The 20,585-nt window shown below is 49.4% G+C and overlaps 1 long non-coding RNA gene across 2 annotated transcripts; it reads left to right on the top strand.

The window, feature by feature from the left end:
• Positions 1 to 7,367: 7,367 nt before the first annotated feature.
• LOC111771927 (uncharacterized) lies at positions 7,368 to 19,592 on the top strand. Of its 2 annotated transcripts, none has more exons than XR_011432221.1 (5): positions 7,368 to 7,517; positions 13,450 to 13,557; positions 14,942 to 14,991; positions 15,849 to 15,948; positions 16,572 to 19,580. It is a non-coding gene; the product is annotated as an uncharacterized lncRNA (long non-coding RNA). The 2 variants fall into 2 exon arrangements; XR_002805829.2 differs by having other exon boundaries at positions 7,379 to 13,222; positions 16,572 to 19,592.
• The last annotated feature ends 993 nt before the right edge of the window (positions 19,593 to 20,585 follow it).

Here is a 20,585-nt window from a genome sequence, read left to right as displayed (position 1 = left end):
TGGAGGGTGTGGCTTTGCAGGCTCAAAGGAAGGAAGACATTGCCTCTTGGCCTCAATTCTCAGATGGGGAAACTGAGGCCAGCGTAATGACTTGCCCAATGGCACAGGGGACAGGGGACAGACAGAGCAGGGAGAGCGTCTAGGCCTCCTGACCTCCTGTCCAGGGCTGTCTACCCTTCGGAGGCAGGAAAGGGAGAAAACAGCCCAGGGTATTCCTCGCCCTTTCTGGGCCTCAGTTTCTCCATGGGTGCAACGGAGGGTAGACGAGGGTTTCCCAAAGGCCTAGCTGGGCTGGGCAGTCTGGGAGTGCCCACTGCCTGTGACTGGCCCTCAGGTCCAGAGCAGCGCAGGGTGAGGGAGACCACAGGAGGGAGGGGCAGGGGCGGGGGGAAGGGCTGTGCCAGAGCCTCGAACGCTGCACAGGATTGGGGGGTGGCCTTTCACCCCATATCCTGGCACAGGGGGAGTGAGGCCCCCACAGGGGAGCAGGCTGTTTCCTGCTGGCCCTCCTGGCCCCATCTCCACCCTGGCCTGGACCCAAGCCCCGCTCCTCACTTCCGTGTCTGGGTCTCTCTTAGATCCTTGGACCTCCCTGAACCCACCACCACCACCACTGCCACGACCGCCACCGCCACCACCGCCACCAGCTACGGCTACACACCTGTTCTCAGTTTGGCCACACACTCTCCCACCCACCCTCGGGGGCACTCTTTGAAACTCACTCCCCCCACCTCTAAACCAAAACTTGCGATCGTGTTCCTAGCCGTGAAACCCGCTCCTGAGCTCTTCCCTGGGGCGCGAACACCTTCCACCACGGACTCCCAGGGGCGACTGAGAAAGGGGATGCCCCCTTCTGGGTTGAGCTCAGGCTCTGCCCCAGGACTGTCATTGTTGGGTGATGACAATGGTGACAAGGTCGGTGACCATTCATTCATTCCACAAATATTTACTCAGCACCTACTATGTGCCGGGTGCCATTGTAGGTCTTGGTGATGTGTCAGAGAACAAGTCACAACAAGGTCCTGGCTGCCCCGGAGCTCATATCTGTGTGTGTGTGTGTGTGTGTGTGTGTGTTGTAGAGGACAAACAATAAAACAACAGATAAGTGAATTACACTGTGCGTCTGAAGGTGCTCAGAGCAGGATGGGGGCTGGAGGAGCTGGGGAGGGGCTGCAGCTGTAAGTGGGGTGATCAGGGTGGGCTCCCTGAGGAGTCTCGCGAGAGGAGAGAGAGCCCTTCTGGATGTGTGGTGGTTGTTCCCTGCCGTGCGCAACTTGCTCAGCACACGCACGTCTCTGTGCTGGGAGATTTATGCACCTGAGTTCAGGCCTCCATCTCCTCTCGGCTGGAGGATACTGACGCTCCTATCTGTCCTCCCGACCCCCTGCACTGCGCCCCTCCCGTCCATTCTCCCCACAGCAGCCGGAGTGAAGATTCAACACGAATCCGCTCACGAGTCACTTTACTGATTAAAACCTCCCATGATTCTCCATTGCCCTCAGAACAAAGTCCAAAGTCCTGATCAATTGCTACTTGGAGGCCCCCATCATCTGGCCCAGCCTGGGCCGGGCTCACTGTTATTCAAAGTGCCGAGCTCAGCCTCCTCCAGGAAGTCCTCCTTGACTCCCACTCACCTCCAGTCCCTGCCCTATTTGTGTGTTTCCCCCCGGAGCCCTGTGGCCTCCTAGCCCGGCACTTCGTCCTGGCTGGTAACAGCTCATTGAAAGTCTGACTTCCCCCTGGATCCATGAGGAAGGGGTGGTGTTTGCCCATTCACCCCTAGATTCTTGGCACCAAGCACAGGGTGGGGCACACAGTAGGAGTGCAATCAATCCCTGATGACTGTGGAGATGCACGGATGGTCAGAGGGACCAGTGGGGGATAAACAGACAGCAAGCCCATTCATCATCTCCTCCCGAGGGACAGGGCCAGGAGTCCGTGGGTGGGAGAGAAATGACGCAGCACCCAGAAGCTCATTTGATTTAATTTCACGATCGTTCAGGTCTTTTTTCTTCCTTGACAACTATGGATTGGGCGATAATCTGAAAACCAATCTTGCTCCCTCCCAAGTTCACCCAGGCGCCCTGCTTGGCTCCATTGACAGCGTCCATGGGAGCAGACGGACCATTCACACTGTCCTGTTGGTGGTGACAGACGTTTTGCAGGGCCGTGGAGCAGGGGTCTTCTTCCCCCACTGGCCTGGAGCTCCCGGTGGGAGCGCAGAGCAGGCCCGGGCATCCACAGGGGAGCAGCTGGGAGCCTGGCGAGGCTCTGGGTGTGAGGACACGTGAGGGGATGTGATTGTCCTCTTGGTCGTGTTGATGTCACCCCAGGATACTGGTGGATCCTCCGGGGTCTCTGCCCCTTTCAGGCCATTTGGTGTATCCCGGGGCACTGGGGCTTCCAAGCCACTGGTGGATAAACATGTGGGCTGGTGAGGGCACCCCAGATGCAGGCGGGCATTTTTACATATGCAGCCTGAGGGCAGGATCCAGCTTGGAACTCACATCGAGAACTTTCTAGGCTATATCTGAGTCCTGTTCCTTTTAGCCCAAATCTTTCTCACATTGGGCTGGGAAGTGGTCCAGGACACAAGCTCTAATGGCCGGGGGCGGGAGGGGCATAGGTAGGTCATGTAAACGAGTGAGGAGGTGAAGGCTGTGGGCACAATAGGGAGAGGAGGGGATTGTGGGCAGCAGGAGAGGGCAGGTTCCATCAGAGGAGAGCCAGAGTGGACACAGTGACAGCCCCTGCTGGGAGCGCACGGTGTTTACATGTGTTCACTCATCTACTGCTCAGGACGGCCCTTGAGGTGGGTACCACTAGTGGTACATCCGTCATGCAGATGATGCAACTGGGGCCCAGGGGTGTGTGTCACTTGCCCAAGGTCACCCAGGCATCTGAGTCCTAAGCCTGAGCTGCTTGGGAAGATGAGCTTGGCTCCTGTTAATTGGTGCCATGTGGGACTTTTGGAATGCAGTGTCCTGATTTCCTGCTTTTTCCAGAGAAATCAGAGATCTTATTTTTTTTTTCCTATAAAACTTCCCGATTTTTATTACATGGTAGGTGTCAAATGAATTCCATCTGGGAGTAGGATTCTGTCGAGGCCGCTGATTTGCAATCTGTGGCCTAGTAGAAAGAGCTCTGCATTTCTAACCAGAGGGCCGAGACTTGGAGGCAAACAGACCAAGCTTGAGTTTTGTATGCAGACTTCCCCTCTCTGGGCCTCAGTTTCCCCACGTGTGACGCTTGCCTCATGGGGCTGCTCTGAGCAGCAGATGGGACCAGGGTCTGCACGGGACAAGCGCTGGACCCACATGGGGTCATGTTGGCATCTTCACCAGTTCCCTGGCCGTGCCTGGCCCCAGCTGCCAAGCTCAAGGGCAGGGCTTTTCCAGCCTGCTGGGCCCCTCTGCCCCCACCCTGTGATCTCAGTCCCCTGAGCCTTCCACATGGAAAAGATCTTTGGGGGCACAGGGACGTGGCTCACCCCACTGCTGACCCTTAGCAGCCATGCAAACTTGGGTAACTGTGGCCCCTCCCTGAGCCTCAGTTTCGTCACCTGTAAGATGGCAGAGGTGTTCTGGATGAATAGGGTCCAAGGCCCAGGTTCTCTTCTTCCTGTTTCGACCATTTGGATCAGTGTTATGGATACTCTGTCCTGGCTGTAGTGAATGTTTGACAGATGTGTATGAAGAGGATCCCATGCAGCTACTTGCAAGTTAGCTTAAGAATGGGGTTCTTTCTTCTGAGGATTCTGCTGGAGTGGATCTTGGTTATCCCTGTAGAGTTAGGCATCATCATGAGTATCTATTTGCATTAGTTAAACATGTTGGATTAAAGGAGAGAGGGATTTATTTCAGGAGGCAGGTGCCTGGGGATAAAGACACCTGCCTGACGAGGGAGGGATGCACGCACCTGCTCTTTCGGACGGGCTTCCGATTCCATGGGGGGAAGGGAGAAAGCCAGAGTGTATTCAGGAGATGCCATGTGAGGCTCAGCGCCCGAGCAGAGCTGCTGAGGGGCCCCGGTGGCATCGAGCTTCTAGAGATGGGCATTCCCCCTGGAGCAGGCCACCGACCCAGCACCCCCTGGGCTTCTGGGATCACCGCCTATCCCAGCAGGGGGAGACCCCAGCCCTCAGCGGAGGCGCAGGCTCCCAGAGACACCAGCACTGGTGGGCAGAGGTGGGAGGCCCAGGAAGAGGCCGGAGAGGACGGCTGAGGGTGGATGGAGCCCTGAGCATGTGTCCCGCCTGCTGTGGACACTTAGAGATAACTGGGGAGACCCACGCAGGAAGCGGGGTTCTGTGGTCATTGAGGCGGGTGAGGGCTGTCGTCTGACGTTAATGTGGCCCCTTATTTCTTGCTTGGAGACATTCTGATTCAAGGAGAATAATCTACCCTTCCCAGAGCAGCGGGTCCAGAGGGATGCAGTGCACTGAGAGATGCTAACAGGGGTTTCCTAAGGTCAAATCAGTGTGCATAGTTGTATGAGTCAGTTTTTTGCTACATAATTAGTCCTCTCAAAGTCTCCATGGGTTTCAATGGTAAAGATGTACTTTTCTTCCTCAGGGCAGGTGAGACGGCCCTTCTTCAGGGCGTGGGTGGCTCCAGGTCTGCCCTCAGCTCTTCCTCGGGCCAGCAGCTGCCCAGCTGTGCGCTTCCATGACGAACAGAGAGCTAAAGGGTTGAGCAGCATCATTCAATGCCTCTGTTTCAAATATTGTTCTGTCTTAAAATTTTTAAAAAGTTTACATACAGTAAAATCCACCTTTTTGTGGTGTACAGGTCTATGAGTTTCAACACAAGCATGGATTCATTTACCACCACAGTCAGGACACAGGACAGCTCTAGTACCCCAAATTCCCATGTGCTGCCCCTTTGTGGTCACACTCTTTCCCCAGCTCTGAGCCTGGCACCCCCAGTCTGTTCTCCATGCCTAGAGTTTTCCAGAACGTCATTCACATGGAAACATACAGCATGCAGCCTTTTGAGTCTGGCTTCTTCCACTTGGCGTAATGATTTGGACACCTGTCCATGTCGTGTGTGTATCATCCTCTTGATTGCTGAGTAGCGCTCCACTGCACGGACGTACCGAGTTTCTACCCATTCATTTGTTAAGGGACTTTTGGGTTGTTCCCAGTTTGGGGCAAGTGTAAATGATGCTGCTATAAGCCTTCATACACAGCTTTTTGCGTGAAGCTCAGTTTTTATTTCTCTGGTGTAAATGCATAGGAATAGGATTGCTGGGTCGTATGGTGAGCGCATGTTCGACTTCCTAAGAAACTGCATAGCTGTTTCCCAGAAGGACTGTCCCATTTTGCATTCCAACCAGCACTGTACGAGAGGTCTAATTGCTCTCCATCCTCGCCAGCATTGCATATTGCCAGTAGTTAAAAAATTAATAGCCATTCTGACGGATGTATAATGATATTTTGCTGTGGTTTTAGTTTACATTTCCCTAATTACATTACATTAAGGGACTAAGGATGTTGTGCATCTTTTCGTGTGCTTGTCTTCCATTCGTATCCCTTCTTTGGTGAAGCATCTGTTCAAATCTTTTCCCGTCTTTTCATTGGGTTGTTTGTTTTCATATTGTTGCATTTTGAGAGTTCTTTCTATGTTCTGAATACGGGTTCTTGCTAGATACATGATTTGCAAATATTTTCTTCCAGTCGGTAGCTTGTCTTTTCTTTTTCTTACCAGTGTCTTTCACAGAGCAAAAGCTTTTAATTTGGATGAAGTCCAATTTATCAACTTTTTCTTTGATGAATCGTGCTTTTGATGTCACATCTAAGAACTCTGTGTAACTCGAGTTCAGCAAAGATTTTCTCCTGCGATTTCTTCTGAAGTTTGTAGGTTTACATTTTGCATTTAAGTCTACGATCCATTTTGAGTTAATTTTTATGTAAAGTGTGAGGTATCTTTCAAGGTTCACCCTTTTGCACATGGACGTCCAATCGTTCCAACATCATTTGTTGTAAAGACGATCCTTTATCCGTTTAATCGCGTTTGCACTTTTCTCAAAAATCAATTGACCATAATCGTGTGGGTGTATTTTTGGACTCTCTATTCTGTTCGATTCATCTACGTGTGTTTCCTCTCGCCAACGGTGCACTGTCTTGATTACGGTGACTTTATAGGAAGTCTTAAAATCAAGAAGGTTGAGGTTTGAAAGATTTTGTTATTTTACAAAATTGTTTTGACTAATCCAGTTCCTCTATCTTTTCATATAAGTTTTAGAATTGGCTTGTCTATATCTGACAAAATATATTGTTACAGTTCTGATTGCGGTTAAGTTAACTCTTTAGATCAATTTGGCGAGAATTGACATATTAACAATGGTGAGTCTTCCAGTCCATGAATATGACGTGTCTCTCCATTTATTTAGATCTTCTTTGGTTTCTATCATCAGGTTTTTTGTAGTGTTCAGTATATAGATCCCCTATATATTTTGTTACCTACGTATTTCTAATTTTTTGGAGCTGTTGTAAATGGTACTGTTTTTAAAGTTTTAATTTCTGGTTGTTCATTGTGGTTCATAGAGATTTTTGTACGTTAACTTTATATCCTATGGCCTTGCCAGAATTTTTTAGATCTAGGAGATTTTTTGTAGATTCCTTGGGATTTTCTACATAGACAATCATGTTACCTGTGAAGAGGGATAGTTTTATTTCTTTTTTTCAGCTTTATTGAGGTATAACTGACAAAAATTGTGTATATTTAAAGTGTCCTGCTTGACGTTTTGATATATGTATACATTGTGAAATTATGCAATCTGCGTGTCTCCTTTTTTTTTTTCCTTATTGCACTGGCTGGGCTTCTCGTGTGGTGATGAATGAGAGCCATGGGAGCGGACATCCTTGCCTTGTTCCTTATCTTAGCAGAAACGCCAACAGTGTTTCACCATCAGTATGACATCAACTGTAAATTTTCTGTAGGTGCCCTTTACCAGGTTAGGAGAGTTCATTTCTATTCCTAGTTTGTTGAGAGTTTTCATTTTTAACCATGAGCAGATATTGAATTTTGTAAAATGTCTTTTTTGCATCTCTTGATATGATCACCTGTTTTTTTCTTTCTTTAGTCTGTTGACATGGTGGATTACATTGATTGATTCTCAAATCTCAATCAGTCTTACATTCCTGGAATCAACAAAATTGACCATGACGTATTATTTTTATTCTATATTCCTGGATTTGATCTGCTAATATCTTTTTGAGGATTTTTGCATCTATGTTCACAAGGAATATTAATCTTTAGTCTTATTTTCTTCTATGGTCTCTGTCTGGCTTTGTTGTCATGGCAATGCCGACCTCATAAAGTGCTGGGAAATGTTCCTCCTTCTTCTATGTTCTGGAAGAGACTGTAGAACTGGTATTATTATGCCTTAAGTGTTGGGAGAGTTTGCTGGTGAAACCATCTGTGCCTGGAATTTTCTTCTTTGGAAGTTTTTCTAACTACAAATTTAATTTCTTAATAGACACAAGGTTACCCAGGTCATCAGTTTCTTCTTGAGTGAGTTTAGCAGTTCGTATCCTTCAAGGAATTGGTCCATGTCATCTAAGTTGTCAAATTTATGGACGCAGAGCTGTTCATAGTGTCTGTTTATTCTCATGTTAAGGTCTGTGGGGCCTACTGTGAAGTGCTTGCTTTCAATTATGACATTGGTAATTTTTGTCTTCTCCCTCTTTTCTTGATCAGTTTGACTAAGTTTTAGCAATTTTATTGATTTTTTTTAATTCACCAAGTTTCAGTTTTGTTGTTTTCCTCTATTATTTTTGTTTTCAATTCCCCTGATTTCTGCTCTTAACTTTATTATTTCCTGCCTTCTGCTTTCTTTGGGTTTTCTTTTATCCCCTACTATAAGCATTTAACATAAATATTCCTACCAGCACAACTTGAGCTCCATCCCACAAATTTTCATTAAGCTCAAAATATTTTCTGATTTACCTTCAGACTTCTTTTTTGAGCTATAGATTATTTGGAAGTGTGTCGTTAAACGTGTTTGGGAATCTCTAGCTATCTTTCTGTTATTAATTTATAGTTTAATCCCATTATGGTCAGAGAACATACTTTATGTGATTTCAATTCTTTTAAATTTGATACTTTATTTTATGACCCAGAATGTAGCCTATCTTGGTGAATGTTCTGTGTGCACTTAAAAGAATATGTTTTCTGCTGTTGTTGGGTGGAGCGTTCTCCAAATGACAATTAGGTCAAGTTGGTTGCTCACATAGTCGAGGCCTCTCTTTACCGACTTTCTCTTTACTTTTCTATCAATCACAGAGAGAGGGCCTTTGATGTCTCCAGCTATAACTGGATTTGTCAGTTTCTCCTTACGCTTCCGTAAGTTTTTGCCTTCATGTGTTTTGAAGCTCTTTTGTTAGTTCTCTATATATTTAAGATTGCTATGTCTTCATAGTAAATGGAACTTTTTGCAACTTTTGTTTTTCTGAAATCTGCTTTTTCTGATATTAATAGCAACTCCAGGTTTCTTTCGAGAGCTTCTTTGGAGGTTCTAGCAGGGAAGCCGTTACTCATATGCCCTTGACCAAAGAACTGTCCACCTCTATTGGGGAGGGTCGTCCTCTTTGATCGAGCGCGTGGCTTTGGGAAGGATGCATGTGGAGCGGTGAGGGAGGAAGGGGACACCCGCCTGGTCGGCCAGCTCAGCCGAATCAACCCTGGCGATCAACGAGGTGACAGATGTCGCGGCCAGATGGCCCTCCCATCCCAAGTTTCTTCTGATTAGTGTTTGCACGGTGTATCTTTTACCAGCTTTTTACTTTTAATCTATTTACATCATTCTATAAAAAGTGGTTTTCTTGTAGAAACGTGTAGTTCGGTCTTAAACAAAAAAATCCACTCTAGCAATCTCTGGCTTTTAACTGGTGTATTTAGACCATTTGCATTTAATGTAATTATTCAGATGGTTGGATTTAAGACTGACATTTTACTATTTGTTTTTCACTTATTCCTTGATTTCCCCTTTCCTGATATCTTTTGAATTATTTGAATATTTTTATTGCATTTTAATTTATATATTGGCCATTTTACTCTATCTCTTTGTATAGATTTTTGGTGGTTCTCTAGGGATTGGTTACAATATACACACTTAACATACAATATGCACACTTAAAATTAACATGTTACCATTAAACTTTACAATCCCATTGGTTCCTTTCCCTCCACCCTTTGTGTGATAGTCGTCAGATGTTTTACATGTATATACATTGAAAATCCCACCAGATCATGTTACAGTTTTGCTTTCAACTGTCACATATATTTTAAAGAATTAAAGGGAGAAAAATAGTCTACTATTTTCACTCAGATGGATGTTAATTTTGTTGCTCTTCCTTCATGCCAGAAGTTCCAAGTTCCTCACTGGTACCATTTCTCTTCCTCTGTAGAACTCCCTGGAGTTCTAGCCCAAATCTCTTAATTTTTGAGACAAAATCTCTTAATTTTCTTTCATCTGAGAATATCTTTATTTTGCCTTTATTCCTGAAGGGTATTTTTTACCAGATCTGGAAGACTGGGTTGACAGTTGTTTTCTTTCAAAACTTAAAAAGTTTCCACTGTCTTCTGGTTCGATGGATTCTGGTTAGAAACCCATAGTCATTTGCATGATTTTTCTCCCATTGGTAATAAGTTTTTTTTTTTATGGCTACTTTCAAGAATTTTTATCTTTGATTTTCAGTAATTTGATTATGACCTATCTGTGTATGGTTTTCTTTGTGTCTATTTGTTTGGAGTTTGCTGAACTTCCTGAAGCCATATAATTACGTCTTTCTACGCTTCTGGGAAGTTTGTATCCATTATTTCTTCAAATACTCTTTCAGCACTAACCTTTTTCTTCTGTCCTTCTGGGACTCTAAAGGCACAAATGTCAGAACTTTCATATTGTCCCACGGTCTCCTGATGCTCTGTTCATTATTCTGTCATTTTTCTTCCTATCTGTTGTTCAGATTAGATAATTTCTGTTGGTCTATCCTCCAGTGAACAGACTCATTCCTCTGTCATATATATTCCTTTGTTGAGCCCATCCAGTGAAATTTTAAATTTTAGTTATTGTCTTTTTCAGAACCTAAATTTACATTTGGGTTTTTTTTACCCCATTAAAAAAATTGTGGTAAAGTACACATAACATAAAATTTCTCATCTTAACCATTCTTAAGTGTCCAGTGCAGTGGTATTAAATACATTCATAATGCTGTGTAACCATCACCCCATCCATCCTCATAACTCTTTTCGTCTTGTAAATATACCCATTACGTAATAACTTCTCCTTTCTCCCTCCCCCAGCCCTTGGCAGCCACCATTCTAGTTTCTGTCTCTATGATGTCGACTACTCTAAGTTATCTCATATAAGTGGAATCACACCATAATTGTCCTTTTGTGACTGGATTATTTCACTCAGCATAATGTCCTCAAGGTTCATCCATGTCGTAGCATGCGTCAGAATTTTATTCCTTTTTAAGGCCGAATAATACCATTTGGTTCTTTTTACAGCTTCCATTACTCTGCTGAGAATTTCCATCTTTCCATTCGTTTTAAGAGGATTTTTCCTTATTTCATGGAACGTTGTTATCATAGCTGTTTTAAAAATCTTTGTCTAATAATTTCAACGTTTCCGTCATACTGGAGTTGGCATCTATTGATACTCTTTTCCCTTGTAAGTTGTTGAGATTTCCCTGATTCTTCGTATATTGAGTAATTTTCGATTATATCCTGGACATTTTGAAACTTTGGGTTCTTTTGAAATTTTGAAATCTGAGAACGCTGACTTTTTTAAGCAGGCAGCCAGCCCAGTAAGGTCAGAGCCGCAAGTTCTCACCCACTTCCCGTGGGCTGCGGTTTCGATTTCAGTTAAGTTTTCAGAGGCTTTGCAGTATATTAGGATATTCCCCACCTGTGTGCCCGCGAGGACACACTGCATTGTAATTCAGTTCTCAAAGCCTTTAGCATGTTGTTTGGGGTCAGGTCCATCCGTGTACAGGTTGGGGGTGCGTCCAGGACTTCATACACAGCTTTCTTGGATGGCTTTCTCAAGCTCCCCTTTCCCTGTGCTTTTCTCCCACACCCTCTGACTCCCCAGGGCCCCTTTACTTCTTAAGGCCTCAGTTTGGAACTGCCACTGTCACTTGCACCTATATTCCATTGGCCAAGGCAAATCACATGGGCAAGGTTAAGATGAGTGAGGCGGGCAGCCCCACCCTGCCGGCTCCCGTGCTCTGCAAGGCCACGTGGCAGAGGCGGGAAGAGAGTGAAGGGTTGGGAACAAAAATCCCATCTGCCATTGTAACGCTGCAGACTCAGGATCACAGAACACCCAGGCCTCAGATCTCTCCAGCTGGGTTGTCCCAAGTCCTCCAGATGACTGGTGTCCCCCTTCCCTTTAGTGTCTCGTAAGCTGGCTTGAGCCCCACCTCGTGCACTGTGCAAAGTCCAGGGGACTCCTTATGAGTTCTACAAGTTCCCCGGAGCTTAGGGTCTCCTGAGCACTGCTTCTTTTGGCTTCCTTTTCCTTCTAAACGCTATTCCTCTCCCTCCTATGTCTGTTCCCCACCTCCACCTGCATCCCACACTCAGCTTAGGGCTCGTGTTTGCATAATCAAAATCCCTCACCTTGCTTCGCTGAGCAAAAAGCCATCTATTCTGAGCTTCTTTTTACCATCATAAAATGCTTTTTTCTCCCCATCCTGTTCACTCAATAACATTCTGAGGCACAGTAAACTGTCTGTCTGGGTAAAGGGATTAACTAAAGGGAAGTGGTATAAAGATTTATCCCACACCAACTTCTTTTGGGACCACGGTGTTGGGGGAGAGTGTTTCCTTTCCTCCTGCTGCTTGTATGAGCACAGCAAGTGCACTGAGGAATGCTGTGGTAAGGAAACCAGTTTATTGCTATGTAACCCAGTCTTTCCAGAACTTTCTTGGCCGCGGGACATCTGTGTCAAGGAGCATCCACTAGTACCTGAAAGTCAGGTGTGTGGAAAGCCACAGAGAATGGAGGCTGGTTGTGGGGATTCGTAAGGGCAGGTGAGCCCCAGGTGCTTATCAGTCACCAGTCAATGGTGGCTCCAGATTCTCTCCAGGGACCACCCCCTTGGTGGCCATGAAAAATTGTCCCAATGAGGAAAGTTTTGAGAATGAAAGGAAACACTATTAATAATCACACCAGGGAAGTAGGCATGAACTGGATTGCTCTGGGAAAACTGGGGCATATGGTCATCTTACCCACGTGCTTTATAGCTGATGGTCGCTGCTGCAGAATCCAGATGGCGAATGAGGTGTGAGTTCTCTGATGGCCTCAGTTTCCCCACCTGTGAAGTGAGGGTATCTCAGTTATTTTTTCATTTATTCAGTCATTCAACACATATGTGGCGAAGCTCTCGCAGGTACCAGCACTGCGCTAGGCCTTGAGGGGCCAATCGTGGAAGGAGACGCTGCCCATCTTCAAGGGGATCACTGTGTGGAGGGAGAGACAGATGATGGGGTCATTCAGGAAGCATGGTCTCTGCCTCACTGTGACCTTTAGTCCTCAATTCACAAGCAGAGACCAATCTAGAAGGGCCTTTTGGTGGTGGATCCTGGGCTGTAACAGAAAGAGGCTCCCACAGCACCTGGAGGCATCACCTCACCTGCGCTGGTTCAACCACTTCCCGGCTGGAGTCCTGGGGAGAAGTGGAGACAAGGCCACCTCCTGCTCCAGCCAGGAGTCTAATCACGCCTCGCCCGCTGCTCCGGGGAATGGTTACCTGTCAAGGCTCATCCGAGCCCTTGGCCTCCTGGAGACAACCCCCTCCCCCTGCCCCCCCAGACAGTCCCAGCGGCAGCTGAGGAGCTGCTCCCCTGGGGTGGGGGGGGAGGATAATTACCTTCTACGACACTTACACCTATTCAGACTGGCCGTCACAGCAGTAGCTTGTGTCCTGCCAGGCCTGATAACAGAACCGTCATGGTCCGTGGACAGTCTGGCCTTGGGAGGTGAGCAGTGAGGGTTCCAGGAAACTGTGGAGATTGCCTGCGATTTGGACCACTTCAAATTAGATTGCCTCGCTGAGTGATTTCAGTCTCTGCAAATTGCATTGTGAACAGAGCCCGTTCCTTTGCTTCCCGTGGCCCCAGCTCTTAAAGCTTTCCTCAAAGACTGTCACCACTGGAGACAGCTGGATTTGGGCTTGAATCCCTGTGTGTGACCAGGTGTATGACTGTAGGTAAGTTACTTCATGGGGACAGTATTTCATGGGGACACTGTGTCAGTCAGGATCCTTTCTATTACAAAGGAAAGAAATGCAAAAGAGAAACTATAGGCTTATTAAGTGAGAAGTCTAGGGGAATTTCAGGTATGGCTGGATCCAGGTGATCAGATGAAGTCTTTTGGAATCCATCTCTCCCTGTAACTTGGCTCTGTTTTGCTCCTTCCCACTTCTCTACCACACAGCCCCTCTCTTCCTGGAGGCCCCCAGAAGTTCCAGCAGAAGGGAGAACTTCACTAGCCCAATAATTCCAGAAACAGTCTCAGGATAGAATCTCACTGGTCAGTCCTAAGGTATGTGCCCATCTGTAAGCCAAATGCTACGGCCAGAGGTTATGTCAATATTTTCAATTACTGCCCAAACTGGGCAGAGCCCTGGAGGCCGCCTGCTGGGCTGGATAGTAACTTTTTAGCTGCCGGATGGTGAAGAGGTGGCGGTGAGGCTCTGGGAGAGGGACTGGGCTGTATCGGAGCACCAGGGGGCTCAGGGCGGCACCGATACCAACCAATGAGGACATTTTTCTGCATTTCACCACCTGCTCTGGCTGTCCCAGGGAGTCCTGGTGAGCATCCCCTGCTGGCTGCTGCCCCGCCCAGACCACCACCCTTGTTTTCTTGAGCCGACATCTGCACTTGGCTTTAGTGGCATCCTCAGGCCTGTCTGTGCACACTTTCTCTTTAGATCTTTATTAACAAGTGTGCGCCACTGTTCAGGACAGCCTGGCCCCGCAGGCCACCTGCCTAGTAGATGGACATTAGTGTGGTGCCAGTGGACAGTGAGCAGTGGGCTCAGCATCTCTCCAGCCTCCCGAGCGGTGTCTGTGCCATTGTGTTCAACAACCTCGACCCTCGGGCTTTAGCTGTGTCAACCTTGAAATGGCTGATATTTGTTTGGTACTCGCTGGTGCTAGCACCTGCCCTGTGTTAACTCATTTAATCCTCACAGCAACCTTACGAGGGAGGCACCATTATTATCCCCATTTTACAGATGAGAAACGGAGGCACAGTGAGGTTCAACAACTTGCCCACAGTCACACAGCTAGGGAGTGGCAGGGCTGAGATTTGAACCGAGGACGCTGGCTCCTCCTGAGGATTAAACGAGACAAGGAAGGCATGGCATGCAAATGCCTGGCACAGGGGCCATGCACAGGGCAGTGGATAGCTCTTGGTTCGATAAGCTTGCACTGAGCACCTGCTGTATGCAAGGCCTGTGCCAGGGCCCAGGGTGCGGGGTTGATTCAGGGATGAGGAAACAGGGTTCCTGACCCCAGGGAGAAGAGAGGCCAGCGGGATGACGAGACACGTGGACAAATCTGTTTCGTGGGAGGATCACAGGAGGGTTCACCATGTTGGGGTTGGGGGAGGCTGGAGATGCCGACCCGGGAAGAAGGTCAGGATGGGCTCCCTGGAGGAGGCCGCACACGAAACGGGCCTTGAAAGAAGGGTGTGCATTCGGAGTCAACTTAGTTCTCTTGGTGGCAGGTGGCAGAAACCCACTCCAGCTAACTGCCACCCAGAGGGGGATTCAGGACCCCGGCGACCTCCCCAGATCCAAGGGCAGGAGTGTGGTCAGACCCCAGAATAGAGCGGGGGGGAGCAGGCAGCACTGGGGGTCCCTCTCAGGGTCCTGGGTCTCTGCTCATCTCACACGTCATGATCCTCTCTCTTTTCCCCACAGACCCATTCCTCTGTGTGTCCAGGCACGTGACAGAACCCGCCACAGAAATCGTGAGTTGACACATTATAGGTCTGGCCACGTAAAGAATTAACTCGTGGGTCTGCTTCCAACTCCTGACTGGCCTGGCTGAGGGCAGGGTCATGCACAAAATGGCTGTGGGGTCCCACTGCCAGAGGCAGGACCATGGGAAGGGGGAGGTTAACTGGGTTTCCCCCAGAAGCTCCTCATGGGGAGAATATCCCACGATGGTGACAAGGCAGGGTGGGCACCTGGAGGCAGGAGGGGCAAAAACACGCTCAGGAGCAGCTGATAAGATGCTTGGGTTTGACCAGGAGCCACATGCAGCCAGGTCTTGAGAGGCGGTCCCGCAGCTGTGTGCCGGGCCCGTGCTGAGTCATTCATGCTCTTCCTCAATTAAATGTCCACGAAGTAGGTGGTGATCATCCCTGAGGATGAGGAAACTGAGGCACAGGGAGCGGAATCGCCTGTTCAAGGTCACCCGGTTGCTAAGTGACAGAGCCAGGATTCGGGGGCAGAATTTCTGGGTGTCAAAATCACACAGCTCCAGGTCCCCTCACACCCAGAATGAAATCTAAGGTCCCTCCTGAGGCCTCGAAGGCCTGATCCAGTCCCCCATCCTCTCTGACTCCTCCCCCAAACCACTCCTCTGCTCCTGCCCCCCAGCCTCACCTCCTGGCTGTCCTGTGACGGTGCCCACAAGTTCCCACCCCAGGGTTTTGGCATGTGCTCTTCCCTCTGTCCCGATGTGCGTCCACCTCGGATCCAAGGGACTCACCCCTTCAGGTCTCTGCTCAGATGTCCCCACCCCAGAGAGCCTTCTCTGACCACCCCGTCTCCACAGCCTCCCCATAACTCCCTCCTCCCCTCTGCTGTATTCCTTCTATAGTATGTGTCCGCTCTGACGTCATCGGATCAATGTGCATTGCTCGTCTGGGGATTATCCATGTTCTACACCAAAATGCAAGCTCAATAAGGACAAAGATTTGGTGAGTTTTGTTCACTGCTATTTCCTGGTGTCCAGAGCACAGCTTGGTACACAATAGATGCTCAGTAACTATTTGTGTGCAAGTCAACCTGTAAAATGGGTAACACCTCCACATGCGTGTGCTGCGATGACTGACTTAGACCGTGTCCATACAGGGCGTATCACAGGGCCTGCCTTGAGGCGATTTTTCAACAAAAGTCATTATCACGACCTTTCCTTTCAGTGCTGCTCCCCACCTCCCCAGCTTCTGGGGCTCGCTAAAGGCAGCAGCAGCCGCCAGCCTCCATGCCAGAAAGCTGGTTGCGGGAGCCGCCTGCGCTGCTTGCCTGTATCCTGCCCGCGTCCCTTCCTGGCCCAGGGAAGGGTTGACCTCTGGCCCCCTGTGGCGGGGAGAGGAGTTGAGGAACTCATTCTGGCCAATTTCTTGCGAGCAAAAGTGCTTGCTATGGACTGAAGTGTGTCCCCCCAGAGTTCAGCTGTTGAGGCCCTCACCCCCAGTGTGACAGTGTTTGGAGACATGGCCTCTGGGGGGTGATCAGGGTTGGAGGAAGTCTTGGGGGAGGGGCCCTCATGATGGGATTATGAGAAGAGACACCAGTGCTTGCTTTCTATCTCCCTCTTCAGCCTCACTCACCGAGGAAAGCCTGTGTGAGGACACAGTTAGAACGGCTGTCTGTGACCCAAAGAGAGAGCCCCACTAGATGCCAACCCTCTGGCACCTGGATCGTGGACTTCCGGTTTCCCGAACCACGAGATATCAGTTCCTGTTGCTGAAGCCACCCCATCTGTCATGTTTTGCTGTGACAGCTTGAGCTGACTAAGACAGTGCTGCGTGCCACCTCAGGCCTGGTGTGAGACCACGTTGATGTGAGACTCTCCAGAGTTCTCTGTCCATCTGCTACAGTGACCAGCGATGGACCAGACGGTAGCCACTCTGTTGGCCTGGGTACCTGAGTGCAGACCACGTGGGGCAGAGCCTCAGCCGAGCTGAACTTGAAGCCTGAGTAATAGACCTTTGTGGATCTGGGGTTGTTTGTTATGCAGCAGAGCCTTTCTCATCCTGACTGACAAAGTTACAGGGGCCTGGTAAGGTTACCCCCCAACCACATAGTGGAAGAATATCTCTTTAGGAAAAAGCAGGGCTTGCTGTCACTGGCTGAATTCAGACCTTGTCACTTCTCTGGTTCCTGGAGAAGGATGGCAACGTGGGAGCCAGCAGAGACCTGGTTTCCATAGCCGACTCCTCCACACACCAGCTGTGTGACCTTAGACCAAGCACCACCCTCTCTGTGGCTCAGTTTTCTCTCCTGGTATTTGGGGATAACATGAAGTTCCTCCGCCACCCCCAGCACACACGAGTTCTCGAGGCTGTGATGTGAGAGCGTCTCAGGAGCCTGGGCCGGTGTCAAGATGGAGCCTGGACTCGCTGCTCTCCTGGGGTCCATGACTCTATGCCCTTCCATTTCCTGGTGCACGTGGCCTCCTGAGGAAGTGGTCCTGGTCACCCAGAAATGTTAACACCCCACAGGTGAGCAGAAGTGATGAACTGGTTGTGTCGCCTGGTTTGCTTGCTGTCACATTTAATGAGGCCCCAAGCCTGGCCACTCGGTCACTGTCATCAAACGCCCCCTCAGAGCTAGCACGGACCCTTCCCACTAAGGAGGCTCGTCTCGGAGACTCCAGCCTTCACCTCATCTTGTTTCTCTTTGTCCTTCCTGGCACGTCCAGGGGAAAGGTGGTGTTCAAGTCATCTGTCAGCCAGAGGAAAAGTTGAGCTTTGCTGAGGTGAAATTCTCTATGGGGCTGCCTTTCTGGTTTGGTCTTTCTGGGCCCCAGAACCTTGACTGTGGTCCTGTCCCCCTCCAGGGGGCTGGGGAGCGTGGCCTGAGGGAGCTCCTAGCCTCAGGCCTTTAGGACGCAGACCGGATGATTCCTTGAGAAAGGTAGCGTCCATCTATGAGGCGGGAGCTGTTGATAATTCCCCGTACAGATCATTTAAAACTAAATGCAACTTTGACTGGTGTCAACGGAGCCTGTGGCCGAGACATTGTTCACCAAAAAGCCCACGTGCTCTCCTGCACTTCCCAGCCTCCCTTGCAGCTACCTTCACACCATGTGACTAGTTCTGACCAACAGACTGTGAGCCAGAGTGACGTGTGTCATTTCCAGGCTGAGATGGCAAACAGCTGAGGCAACTCCTCCAGCCCTCTCTTCCCCTTCAGGGTGACCCCGGGGCCACCTCTTCCAGACGGCGTGGCTGCAAGATGAAGAGCCAAGAGACCCACGTCAGACTGTGATGTGAATGACCAGGAAATCTGCACTGTGTTGAGCTGTTGAGCTTTTGGGGGTGTCTGGCGGCGGCCAGCATTCACTATCCCGACTGATGGGGGCCCCAGAGAATGTAAGCTCCCTGTGGGCAGGGCCTTGTCTGTCTTGTCCACCCCGTGGCTTCAGTGCCTCACAAGCAGGTAGAAGCTGCTAAAGAAATCTCTGACGGATGACGGAATGAAGTCTCTGTTGAATTTCCAATGTTTCCTCACTCGGCAACCAGCGAAAGCCCTTCATCCAGGGGTAGCTCCGACAGAGCTCTCTGTTCTTCTCGTCCTCTTCCTTGCCTGGCTCAGGCTCTTGGGTCCTGCGTCGGAAGGTGTCTGCGGCTCCAGCTCATACTGCTCTGTCTCCCATGTCACTTCCCTCTGACACTGGCCTTTCTAGCACTTGCCCTAAATCTGAGTCTCGTCAACAGCAGTCCTGAGGAGCACATTGCCCCCCATGACATATCTGCTGCTAACCACTTGCTAGGGGGCTTCCCAGGCCACTTTAGTTTTGGTCTGAGGCCAACACAGTGATTTGACAGGTTGACGTTTTAGTCCAGAGATGGTACCACACGAATGTCCCACGGCTGGTCCTGATCCAGTAGATGTGACCGTGCCACTGTGCCTTTCTTCACCGGACGATGGTCACCTGCTTCTAAACCCATCATCAGGCTCAAATCAGCCTCCTGGACGGACTATTGGAGGACTCTTTCTAATGTCAAAACTGACCCAGCCCTCTGTTGCTAAGAACAGTGTAGTGGGAAAGAACATGGGCTCCAGAACCTGAGTGTTCTGGTTCAAATCCCTCTTCCACCCCTTAATGGCTGTGTGACCTTTGATAATTTACCTAACCTCTCTCTGCCTCAGTTTCCACTACTGTTAATGGGGAAACTTGGAGTCGGAGGAAGCCCACCCCCCCAACTCTAAATACTAGTGTGATCACTCGTCGAGCATTGCTCTGTGCTAGGCAAGGCTGTCACCAGTTCACAGAAGAGGGAACAGGAGCCTTAGAAACATCAGCTCACTCTTCCAAACCCCTGGGAAGTAGACCCGGGTACAACCCACGGCCCTTGCTCTTCGCCGCGCCCTCCAGTGACCACAGCAGACTCTGGACCCTGCTGGCCTCGCCCCTGGCCTCCTGGGATGGCTCGCTTGGTACTGACCGGCTCTGACATCAGAAAGCGCTTCTTCCCTTTGAATTCTGACCCACCTCCTGGAACATTCTCCCCACTGGCCCTTGTTTTGCTCTCTGGAGCTGCAGTGAGTTTAATCTGCTGAGTAACTGCAAAATGAATTTAATAAACTCCATTAAAGTGTGTCATCTTGTGGACAGGGCGCAGAATTTCTGTGCTTCAGACTCTCTCATAATTACTGGAACCATGGAAATTGCAGGGATCAGAGACTCGCCTGGAGACGGGGACCGACTGTGTGACCAAGAAACGCAGATGAGCCGAAACTCCTGCACAACAAGGTGGGCCGGGATCTGTGTTAAATTAGGGGACGGGCCCAGACCGTTCACTCCATGGGGACTGACAGCGACCTTCTGGGGCTTGCTAGGAAACGGGGGAGGCGGGGGAGTGGGAGGGGTTGAGTGGGTGATCGGGTGGCAGCCCACCTTTGACAGATTGACTCATTCTACGCCTCAGAGTTCGTCTGGGCTAACCCCATTTTCCAGGTCAGTCAATACTCCTCCTCCTCCACCATCCCTTCCCTACCACCCTCCATCGCCAGGAAGGAAGAGACTTGTCCGACATCACACAGCTGGTCCATGGGAACCTGGGACCAGAACACAGGCTTTCTGATGCTATGTCCAGTGACCTTCCCCTTGCACGAATTAATCCTGGTCCCTATCAGCTTTGGTGAACAAATGTGGGCTCCCAGTCTGTCATCAGGTTAGCAGAAAACGCCACCACGGCACAAGGAGACCCTTCTTTTCATGCACCTGTGTGATGCACAAGAAACAGTGGGGGGGGGTGACAGAGCAGGGCCTGGCTCCCCTAAGCTCCAGTCTCCCTGCCCAGCACCCACGTGGTGGCACTTATTGTCGCCTCCCGTCGCACCCTGATGGCAGACAGTGTTGACTGATTTCGGCACCGTTCCCACTAAATACGGACCTCTCAATCTCCTCCAATACTGGAGTTAACGCCTGAAATGAAACCCATTTGCTGTACTCAGTCTTTAAAAGCTCCATCAACCAGGAGAAAAAGTAGGCAATTCGTGACTTTTAATTTTTTTTCTAAAATCCAGTGTTGAGCATCAGCCATGGCCGCAGTGTGGGAAGTGCTGCGGCAGATTCATTGCAAGAATGGCCACAATTCGCCCA

Source organism: Equus caballus, chromosome 2, assembly GCF_041296265.1.
Source record: "Equus caballus isolate H_3958 breed thoroughbred chromosome 2, TB-T2T, whole genome shotgun sequence".
NCBI classification, from domain to species: Eukaryota; Metazoa; Chordata; class Mammalia; order Perissodactyla; family Equidae; genus Equus; species Equus caballus.
This window is presented reverse-complemented; position numbering and strand designations above follow the sequence as displayed.